Genomic DNA, 11,102 nt, shown 5'->3' on the forward strand with positions numbered 1-11,102 from the left:
ACACACACACACACACACACACACACACACACACACACACACACACCGTGGTGAACTGAGCTGAAGAAGCTGAAGCTGAGATGTTCAAGCCCCAAGAAACAGCACGAGCTAAAGGTTAGCGGAAACAAACCACTAAACTTTAGTACCAGTAACTCCTAAAAGGATCAAAAAGTTAGCTAAAAGCTAAATGTAGCAAAAGATTAGCGAAAAGCAGTTTTAATAAAACAAAAATAGAGCCAGTATGCTGAAGAGAACCATGAGAACAATGTTTGTGTCAGAGGTCTGTGTATTTGTAACAGATCTGTAAAGTTCAATGTTTGTAAAAGGACAAACGGTACAAAGAAGCGTCGTCATGCACGTCTTCCTGAACGAGCTGAATGTTTTGGTAGAACAGCAGTGTATGCAGCAGTAGGCTGTTTTATCAGTTTTTGATAAAATAATTAAAAACTTCTATATCATGATAGAAAAACATGATTTGTTCTGGTGTAACACTAACTAGAGTTGCATTCGGGCCTAAAAAAATCTGGCCCGGGCTGAACCCGTATTATTTTTTCCGAGCCTGACGCGAAACTGACGGATTAACTGTAATTACAGGCCTGAAACCCCACCCCCACCCCCCAAAAAAAACAACAAAAAAACTTTTTTATTAAGCTTTTACTGCTTTTGAAAGCAAATATATTTTTAAAAAAGTATTACAAAGAAAAGAAGACATAAGATTTCTTATTTCACCAAATGGATATTAACAAAATAGCTTAAAAATCAACTCTAAAGATAAACTATTGTACAGATGAACAAAAATATTTTAGAGTAAAATTATCTGGAAAAATATAGAACAAGGCTATTTTAATTGAACTCTGGGCTTCGGGCTCGGGCTAGAAATGACAGCTCTAAGACAAAAAAGACAAACATTGTGGTGATTAATGTTTTTTTTAATAAAGGAGTTGATGATGAGAACGTTTTTGACTGTTTAGCATTTTAACCATAAAGATGAAACGTTGAGGAAACAGATTCAAACTGAGCCTGAACCCACTTTAAAATACAAGAACTGTATTTCATTGATTTGAGTCCAGAAACACAAGATTAAGTTCATCCAGAGACTTTCTAAGTGTCCTGCACTGATCAATTGAAAGAACACTCTCTTTTTCTATTATCATTACTATTTTACAAATGGTTTGATAAATCAAAGTGTGTTTAGTTCAAACCATTTTCAAATGTTGAAGTGAACTCACGACTCCGAACGGTTCCCTATTATCCTTACGGAGACGCTGGAGAGCGTTTGAAGGCAACTCTACACCGAAGTCGGAATTATCCTCTGCCAAGGTAAAGAGTCGATCTTCAACCGCAAAGTGTACCGTTGGTTAAGCTGGGTCCAGAAGGAGCGTGTTGTTCTGGTTATAACAGACAAATTCCCTCACCCATCTCTCTCAAGATAAACTTCATTTTCCATCTTTAAACTCTTCTATTCTGCCAGAAATTAATCCAGATATTTTCAGAAATGTCTGTTGTAAAGCTTGAAGTGAGGAAAACCATCGCCGTATGGTTTTCTAATTGTAAAGCTTGCTAACTAAGCCATGTTGTTGTTGAAATCAATTTGCCAAATTAATGTAAATGTTTGATGTTAAACTTTGATTCTGTTAATAAATGACCACATTCATTTGATGGGTCAAAGAAAATTAACGTCTCACGTTACATTTTATTAAATTCAATGCACGATATTATTCAGTCCAGAAAAATGAATGAATCCGTTTAATTTATGAATATGTTCATCTATGTTCTGGTGACCTCGTACGGGTCTCTAACGAGCTCTACATTCTGGTGGCTCGTTACAGGTTCATAAATGGACTGTATTCGTGTAACAATTGAATTAGCATGTTGGCATGAAATGAAAAGTGCAGAGAGTTGCTGTGTGAAACGCAGCGTTTTTGCAGCTGAGATGCTCGGAGAAAATACAGCAATGTTTAGCAGCTGTGATGTTTTGAAAGCTGGGCTTTGAGAGTCAATGAGTCATTTTAAAGCTGAAATGTACGTCTGTTGTGTGTAACTGAAGCTGAAGAGCTGTGTTAAACGTGGATTCTGTTTAAACGGACGGGGGTTCTGCAGACCCGGTTCTGGTCCGGCTCGGTTCTGATAAGTCCGAACGAGTGTTTTTAAATAGATGGTGAGACGTTTTAAGGACTGAGCGCCGTCTCAGTGAAGCTTTGAGAGTTATTCGTTACTTTTTTAACAGTAAATAGTACATTTTGACAGTTTAAAAGGCGAAAAGTTGACCGGAATGTTGATGCTAAATGCTAACACGCTAGCTGGAAAAACGATCCGTCATTGGCTGAAAACCACTGTGTGGTACGCCCTGATTCGCTGAGAAATGAGTGACGTGTCCGCGTCACTTCCTCTGAGTCACCGATATAAAACCCACCCCCGCTGTTTGTCTCTGTGATTGGTTGAAAACGGCCGTGTGGAACGCTCTGATATGCTGAGAGATGAGTGACGTATCTGTTCGTCACTTCCTCTAATGTCAGATTATAAACCCACCCCGCTCTGCTCTGATGATTGGTTGATTCAGTCACGTGACCCCGGAAATGAGTCTCGGGTGATCCGAAGCCTTTTCTGTGCTTAAAGTCACTACATGTGCCGTGCCACTGTTCCCAAAACTCATGTTTCATGCAAAGAAGTCGTGCTTGTTGAAACAACGCCACGTTTTAGCTTGAAATCCGTTCAGAAATGTTGATTTGACCGAGTTTTAGCCGAAGCTAATTTTAAGCTAAAAAGCTAACGACAGGATGTCAACAGAACGTCCACAGGAAGTTGTCATAGGCTCCTGCTGGTATAAAGCTAACACCGCCACCTGCTGTTGAAAGAGGAGTATAACAGTTTTTCTGAAGAAAGACTGAAGCTCCTCATAAAATTATTTTCTCTTTTCCCCCCACCTGGTTCAATGAGTAACTGTTAAAATAGCGAATTTCTGGAAAAGAACGGCTTAAGAAAGCGTTTAAAAACTGAAGTTGCTTTAAACTTTTAGGAAAATTGCAGGTTTATTTAATGTTAAGTGCTTTAGAGTAAATATCACTTAGAGGCCTGGTTCTTGTATCTGTTAAAAATAAGCACATTAAAAAGTAACACTGCAGAGAAGCATTTACTTAAATATTCATGAATTGGGGTAAAACCTACGAATTGGTGCCCATTCCTCTGAATAAGTTGACTTATAACAGTACTTTTGTGTAAACCCAGAGCTTAAAAAGTGTGTGAAACTCACCGCTCACTTGAATACAAATATTTACCTGTTGAAATATCTGAAGCTGGCAACTGTTTTAACCAGATAAAGTGCTGAACAGTGAATGACCATGGCTGATGGAACAGAAAAGAAAATTGAGACCAAAATGGAATGGTTAGAGAAAGCGTTAGCACTGCTGACGGAATCTTTAGTTCCATATGATGAACAGGTGGACAGCATGAACGACAATGAGTTATTGGAAGAGCTGAAGGAGGTTGCAGAGAGTGTGACCTCTACAGAAATAACAAAGTCAAGCTATGAAAAGCTGGCTAAAATGGCAATTTTGCTGAAAGAATCATTCTATACAGGGGTAGAAAAAGCTGACGACCTTGAGATAAGGTTAAACAGCGAAAAAGAGGTGGTCCAGGAAATTGAAGAACACTTCCTTCAATTTAAAAGTGAACACGAGGTCCTCACAAAAAAAACATTTTGAACAGATGTTTCAATCACAGCAAGATGCACGTGTAGTAGTCACGTACGTACGTGCCACCAGTTGTAGTATGACAATATATGAGATATATATGCATACAATATTCACGAGTTCCTCATCTTTCTGACTGTGTAATGTCGTGCATTGAATTTAACAGAAATGTAACGAGAGACGTTATTTATCTTTGACCCATCAAAGTGAATGCGGCCATTTATTTTCAGAATCAAAGTTTAACATCAAACATTTACATTAATTTGGCAAAATATGAAAATAATAACAGACAAGTTTCACAGAAAAGGGACATCGATCACTCGGCGGTGAACGAGGACTTTGCTTCAGATATTTCTAAAATATCTGTACTGATTTTATGAGAAAGAGGAGAGTTTTAAGATGAAATGGAGTTATCTTACAGACAGATATGTGAGGGAATTAATCTGTTTGACCAGAAATTGCACGCTCCATCAGATATCAGCTTGCCCACGGTACACTTGGTCGAAAATAGAACCATCTACCTTGATGATGAAATCAGCGTCGGCGTAGGTTCCTTTCTGACTCTTTTCAGCGTCTCCGTGAGAACTACCAAACCCTCAGAGAGTCGTACGTGGTTTTCAAACAGAAATTATAATCCCAAAACGTCTCTGGATCATCCTGAATGCGTTTGCACCCAAGAACTCTGAACTCCTTTCATTCTTCAGAACTTCTCAGACTCTTAATTGTCAGCAACTCTGTAGTTCTTCATCTCCTCAGGCTCTCCAGCTTCTGGAATTTCAGCTTCTCTGGAATTCTCCTGAATTCTCTGGAGTTCCAACATGAACTGGGAAGTTGCCACATTTTAAATGGGTCGACTTCCGGTTCATTTGAGAGCTTTTGATTGGTCGATGGACCAGGAATAGAGGTGTGGTTTATGATGTAAGATGTTATTAAAAGTCAAGGATTGTTTAGTAACAAACAGAAAGATTATTGTAGGACTTCAGACTTTTTGGAGTCTCACACTTGGTAATCTTCTGAAAAAGTTTAAACATGACATCTTTCTCGGTAAACATTTTAGTTGACCGAAAACCGACCTTTAACACACTTACATTACTTGGCTCATTTCAGACAGAGAATCAAGAAATGCATATTAACCTGATTTCTTCTTTGAATGAGGAATAAAAATCATTACTTACTGTTTATGTAAAATAAAAATGAGTAGTTCTTTTCAACCTGTAACATTGGGTGAACTAACACAATTTTGATTATCAAACGTTTTGTAAAACAGTGATGATCATAGAGAATTGTCTTTTCTGCTTGATTAATTCAAGAAAGAAAGTCACCAGATGGCTCAGACTGTATTCAGATCAATGAAATAACAGTCCCTGTCCATCTGATAGATTTGAGGTCATCAGGGTCAGATCAGGGTCAGATCAGGTTCACTACACACGTGCAGAAATTAATTCACTGAACAGCCAGGTACAGGCACTTAATGTATCACTAACAGAAGCCAGGGATGCTAAAGAGCTGTTGTCCAGAGAATACTTTGCATTAAGACGGGATCACGTCGAGACAGTGTCACAAGTTTCCCGCTGCAAAGCTGAACTTTGCCATGCAGAAAGGAAATATGGTGAGAGGCGTGGACAGAATGTGGAGACACACTGGGTTTCAGACCCAAATCTCCTTACATCACACACACCTCCATCCATACCTAATGTGGTAGGAACAGACCTGAACAGGTCTCCTCTACCGAACATGCAACAGAGTGCATGGAAACTTCCTCTTTCAATAGATGATCTGCTAAAACTCTCAAAATATGTACAACGCTTTGTACTTGGTCCAATGGGTTCAACTGGAACAAAAGCGTACCTCAGAGACCTTGAATTCAGACTGAGTGGTTATCCTAATGCTACGGTTGAGGATAAAATCAGTCTGATAAGGCTCACTTCGGACAGAGAGGTGTTCACCTTCATCGAGCGTCTACCTGATGCAACGAGAAGGGATTACAACCTTCTGTGTGAAGCTTTGATCAGAGAGTACGATCCCTGCACGGGACCTGCTGGTTTCCCAGCCGCAGACAAGGTCACGCAGGGCAAGCATGAACATCCAAAAGTCTATTACAAAAGAATCTTCCAAGCTTATTTTGGTTACAGAAATGAAACCGGAATGGAGGAAGAAGAAGGTTTTAAATTTGTTTTCAGCAAAAATCTCCACACTGATGTAGATGAACATATGCATGAGATATATTCATAAATTAAACGGATTCTTTCATTTTTCTGGACCGTATATAATGTGCATTGAATTTAGAAATGTAACGTGAGACGTTAATTATCTTTGACTCACCAAACGACAGTGGGTCATTTATTAACAGAATCAAAGTTTAACACATCACACATTTACATTAATTGGCAAAATATGGAAAATAACAACATGGCTAATTTTAGCAAGCTGTACAATTTTGATTGACCGCACGGCGGTGGATGAGAACTTTACACAGACATTTCTAAAATATCTGGAATGATTTCTACCTGATAGAAGAATTTTAAAGATGGAAAGATGAAGTTTAGAGGGAGAAAAAGATGGGTGAGGGGGTTTGTTTGTGTCAGCATTCAGAACGGCACTCTCCGGGTTTTTCTCAGCTTCTTCCCCAGTACACTTAGGTGGTATAAATCAACTCTTTTACCTGGAGATGTCTCCACTGGTACGAAAGTCCATTCAACGCACCCTTTCAGCGTCTCCGTAGGAACAGCTGTGAATCGTCCGAAGTAGTGACGGTATTCCGTCCGACACAGGTTCACCTCACGAGTGGACTTCACATGAGTGGAGTCCGTCAGAGTTCCACCCAGAGGTGGAAGATGTTATAATCCCATAAGACTCGGAAGAGCTCTGTGGTCATGTCAGGATCTTCCTGTTTCCCAGCACGGGAGCTGCAACGACTGAAGCCGGAGCCTGAAGCGACTCTGTTCTCCTCGACTCTCCTCGACCCTCGACCCGACTCCAACTCGACCCAAACTCGACTCTCGACCCGACTGGAAACTCCACACGACCCTCGACACTGGTTTGAACTAGGAAGTACCGACATTTTAAAGAGCTCTATTTCTGGTTCATTTGGGAGTTTCTGATTGGTCAATATCTACCAGACAGGGGTGTGTTTTGTGACGTAAGAGGTCACTAGGAGTCAGAAAAACAGCAAGAATGTTATGGAACAGATTGAAAATGTTTTTAGACAGACGAGAGGGATATTTAGACGAGTTGGCGGAAAACAGGTGTCAACAGGTGCCAGCTTCTCTATTTACGTCTGAGAGGATGTAAAAACAAGACAGTTCGTTCCAACACTTGTCTGCGTTGAGTCCAACCTTGGACCAACTTACCCTGCTCATTCAAAGACAGAAAATCAGAAAATGCATAATTACTCTGTAACAGACCTTAACATGAATTCTAACTTTGCATGAGGATTAAAAATCATTATTACTGTTTCACAGTTAATAAAAATTGATTAGTTCACTACAACATCTAAAATGGTTTGAACTAAAACACTTTGATTATCAAACATTTGTAAAATAGTAATGATAATAGAAAAGAGAATGTTCTTTCACTTGAATTTTCAAGAAAGAAAGTCTCAGGATGGGTCAACCTGTATTTCTGGATTCAAATCAATGAAATGACAGTTTCTGTCCCATATGGTCCTTAAGGTCAAATCCTTTGACATCAGGCCTAGTTCACTACACTGACATACGCATGTCAGTACAAATTATGGCAAATTTCAGAGAAAAATCCATCAATGAGATTAAACAGTGTGCTGTGAATGTGTTTGAGGCATGTTCTCATCCTAAGACGCCCATAGAGGTGTTTCCTGGTATAAAGGTTAAACCCCACTCCCTAGAAATGGAAGGACGGCGTGCATTGACCCCTCCTCCTAAAAAAGGCGAGAAAAAGCAGTATTTTCAAACTAACAAACCGCGTAATGAAGGTGCACGCTGGGACAAAAAAGCTCCTCTTTCAGAGGATGAACGTGATTATCGTAAATGGGGTGTGCATAGGACGCAAAGATATGGGATCCAAGAGGACCCATATTATCAGGGGAAGTCCGAAAAGGAACCCCCAAAAGACGTACCTAGCCGTCCCCCACCTCGGACGAAGCGAACCGAGGAAAAGAAATCACAAAAGTTCCAGAAACAAGGCCCTACACCTCTGAGCTCGGAAGAGACAGAGAAATTACGCAGGTTGTTAGAAAATTTGAAACACACTGACACGGAAAACTAACCTGGAGCACTATGCAGTGATGTAATCACTATTACATCTGAGGGCGCGAATGACAACATCACAGATGTCGGTGAAACACACCAAGACATTGTTGTTGTTGCCTCCAACAACCCCTCATCGGAAGAAGGGGGGGTACACTCACACACAAACGATGACGAGTCATCGAAAGCTGAACACTCAGAAACAGCTACTGCTGTGCTGACGGTTTAGACAAACCAAGATTACACAGACAAGGCTGAACGTGTGAAGAAGCGTCAGAAAAAACCCAAGAGGTTTCTGTGTAACTTTATCAGAAGGGGGGTCGCCAAAAAGGCGTACCTGTCAGTGACACTCGAAGGTGTCCTCACACATGAAGCACTTCTGGACGGTGGGGCAGACATAACAATTATGTCAGCTAAACTGTTCGAGGAGCTGAGGACAGCCGCTGCCGGTGTTAACATGATAATACCTCTCACTGAATGTGCTATAGAAATGCAGGGTCTCTCAGAAAAGAGAACAACCCTGACAGCTGTAGCAATGGTTCACATGCAGGTTGGCAGAATGACACTGTACCACCCGGTACACGTGTTGACTCATTCCCATTTTTGGTTGGCCAGGATTTTATAAATCGCTTTGACGCGATTATAGATTATGGTGATCAAACGATGTGGACCAAAGTGAGCAAACCACTGCCAATAGATATGCCTCCGGAGTGTAACACAAACTGCCTAACAGCAGGTACCGCGGAAGGTGCGAAGGACTCCTCAGCCGAGGACACGAGCCCGGTGAGTACTCCTCCGACATCATGTGAAACCAAAGAGACCCACCCGGTGGTCCAAACTCTGACCCAACAAGACAGCCTCCTCTGTGAGCTGGAGCAGTCAGAGTCCACCAAACACTACCTACCACTGGTAGTTAAAGGTGTAGAGATCCAAGGGTCCCACACCAACGATGCTGTTCTGTCTCTGTGGACAGATAAATCAGCAATTAACCGAGCTTTCTACAAAACCTTGGTTCACAAACACGTTGGTCTAGAACTAATTTAAAAAGCTTACCGCTTTCCATTAATTCCCAATAGTTCACAGGTAATGACCGCAGAAGGAGTCATTAACCTAAAACTGAACTGGAACCAACGAGAACTGGTTCACCCGTTTCTCGTGATCCAAAACTTACCACATGCAACCTACATAGGCTCTGACATTTTGGTAAGGTTGGGTGTCCACGTGGACACCATCAACAAGGTGCTGTGGTCCCTAAAACCAGCCACAAAGGATCCTCCTGTGCTAGACACAGCAAACCTTAAGGCTGGGCAGACCATTCCAGAGGCCTGCCAGGTTGCTAGCAACCAAACCACCACAGTACCACCTCAGGTGATTAACCTAATGGTGCGAATCCACATCATAGCTGGACAAGCTATTAGCCATAAACAGGCATATTTTCAACCTTCTCCTGCATTTTTCAACTTGGGACTGTCCGTGGAAGCCACGAGCCAAGTGAGTCTTGACTCCAGGACCACATCTATTGCTGTGTGTAACACAGGCATGGATGAGGTGATGATCCCAAAAAACACTATGCTAGGATGGTTGATTTCCACTGATTTTCATGATTTTGAACTAGGCATTCCATTTCTGGGAGGACTCCCAGATAACCTGGTACCGTGTCAAGAAGCTGGGCCAGTATGGTTCACAAAACCAACACAGGCCATAGCTCTTTTCTCGACCGAGGACGTCGACCAAGGGCCTCAAACTTATGGTGTCTTGCCCATAGACAGGTCCGACGACTCAGAAAGGGATTTGTTGGAGCTCCCCCAAGGAGCAAGAACCCTCATCAGTCTCATCACAGATTGAACAGGTGATCGCCCAAGCCGACGCTCTGACATCTGATGAAGAAAGAGACAAAATTCGCCAAGTTCTTTCAAAATATGAAAAGTCATTTTCACCTGACCCAGACATCATCCAACTTCAGAAGTTGGATCCTGCAATTAACTCGATGATGCTGTATCTGACTGACCCAGACAAATACACTCCATCGAAAGGTGAACTGGATTCCAATCCAGACCTTAAAGTCCTCTTTCAGCTGCGCAAACAGTTAAAACTGCTCAAGGACAGCCTAACTTTAGCTCATGGAGCGACGTCCTCACCCGTGTTCGCGGTCTCCCATGACCGAAAGGGGGTGACGCCAGTTAGGGTAATGTTACCAGACGCGATAACGTGAGCAAATCTGACATTCAGAGTGAGTGACGCACCGAAACGTCGTTTTCTAGTTGCTTAATCACTGCTTTTGTCAATGTTGAAACGTTGTTTAACTGGTTGCTTAGTCACTGTTTTTGTCGATGTTGAGACATCGTTTAATTGGTTTTTGGTATTGTTTCTGAACACCCCAAGCAAGAATGAATTTTGTGTGTAGTTAAGTTAGAGACTAAGAGCCCTTTAACTATACCAACATGCAGTTCATTTGTTAAAATGTAATCTTTGCGGAGTCAATGTAGATTAATGCTACCTTAAGTACCATAATCTACATTGGTCTCACAACGCTTAAGCCGAACCTACTCGAACAATTCTATTCGGGGGGATAGCTAATTCTTTTTGATGAGTCTCGCCATAGACTTCCAAAAACATTTATGGGGAAACCAAACACTCAATCTCAAGTCGTTCGTCTAAAAGACAACAGACAATTGAACCAAACTATATTTTACCATGTAAAGCTAACTTAAACCAAGTTAGGAATGGAAAAATAGTTTGGAACACCCTTCTATAGGTATAAACCCCTATAGTTACCCTTTTCAGCATGTTCCACCCCTTAACTGGTAGTTGTAGCTGTTCCCAATCATAATAGCTTACACACCAGGTGCATATAGGTTAAGGCCTTATGTAAAATCCCCTTCATAAGCCCACCTTAAACCACATAATTGCATGACACATTTGAACCAGAACGGCACAGGCTGGAAGTCGACCAGTGACGACCTCCGCTGGAGGAGACCTGCAATCCTGACGTTGGTCTCCACTCTTCATCCAGTGGCCGCATCTTCAGTTCAATCCAAGGGAACCCCTCTGTATGCTGATCAATCAACACCTCCATTCATTGTGGATTTACCGTTGTGGATTATATGACTTTTTCCAATGGATTACAGACTCTGTTTCCAAGGGGTTAAAGCATTGCTACAATGGAATTACCAACAACATTATGGAATTA

The 11,102-nt window shown here is 41.5% G+C and overlaps 1 protein-coding gene across 1 annotated transcript in view; it reads right to left on the reverse strand.

The window, feature by feature from the left end:
- Positions 1-11,102, reverse strand: part of cdk5rap1 (CDK5 regulatory subunit associated protein 1) — a 32,899-nt gene that overhangs the window by 15,157 nt on the left and 6,640 nt on the right. The window lies entirely within an intron of this gene.

The sequence above is a fragment of the Nematolebias whitei genome, chromosome 7 (assembly GCF_014905685.2).
Source record: "Nematolebias whitei isolate Nwh7 chromosome 7, NemWhi1, whole genome shotgun sequence".
Lineage (NCBI taxonomy): Eukaryota > Metazoa > Chordata > Actinopteri > Cyprinodontiformes > Rivulidae > Nematolebias > Nematolebias whitei.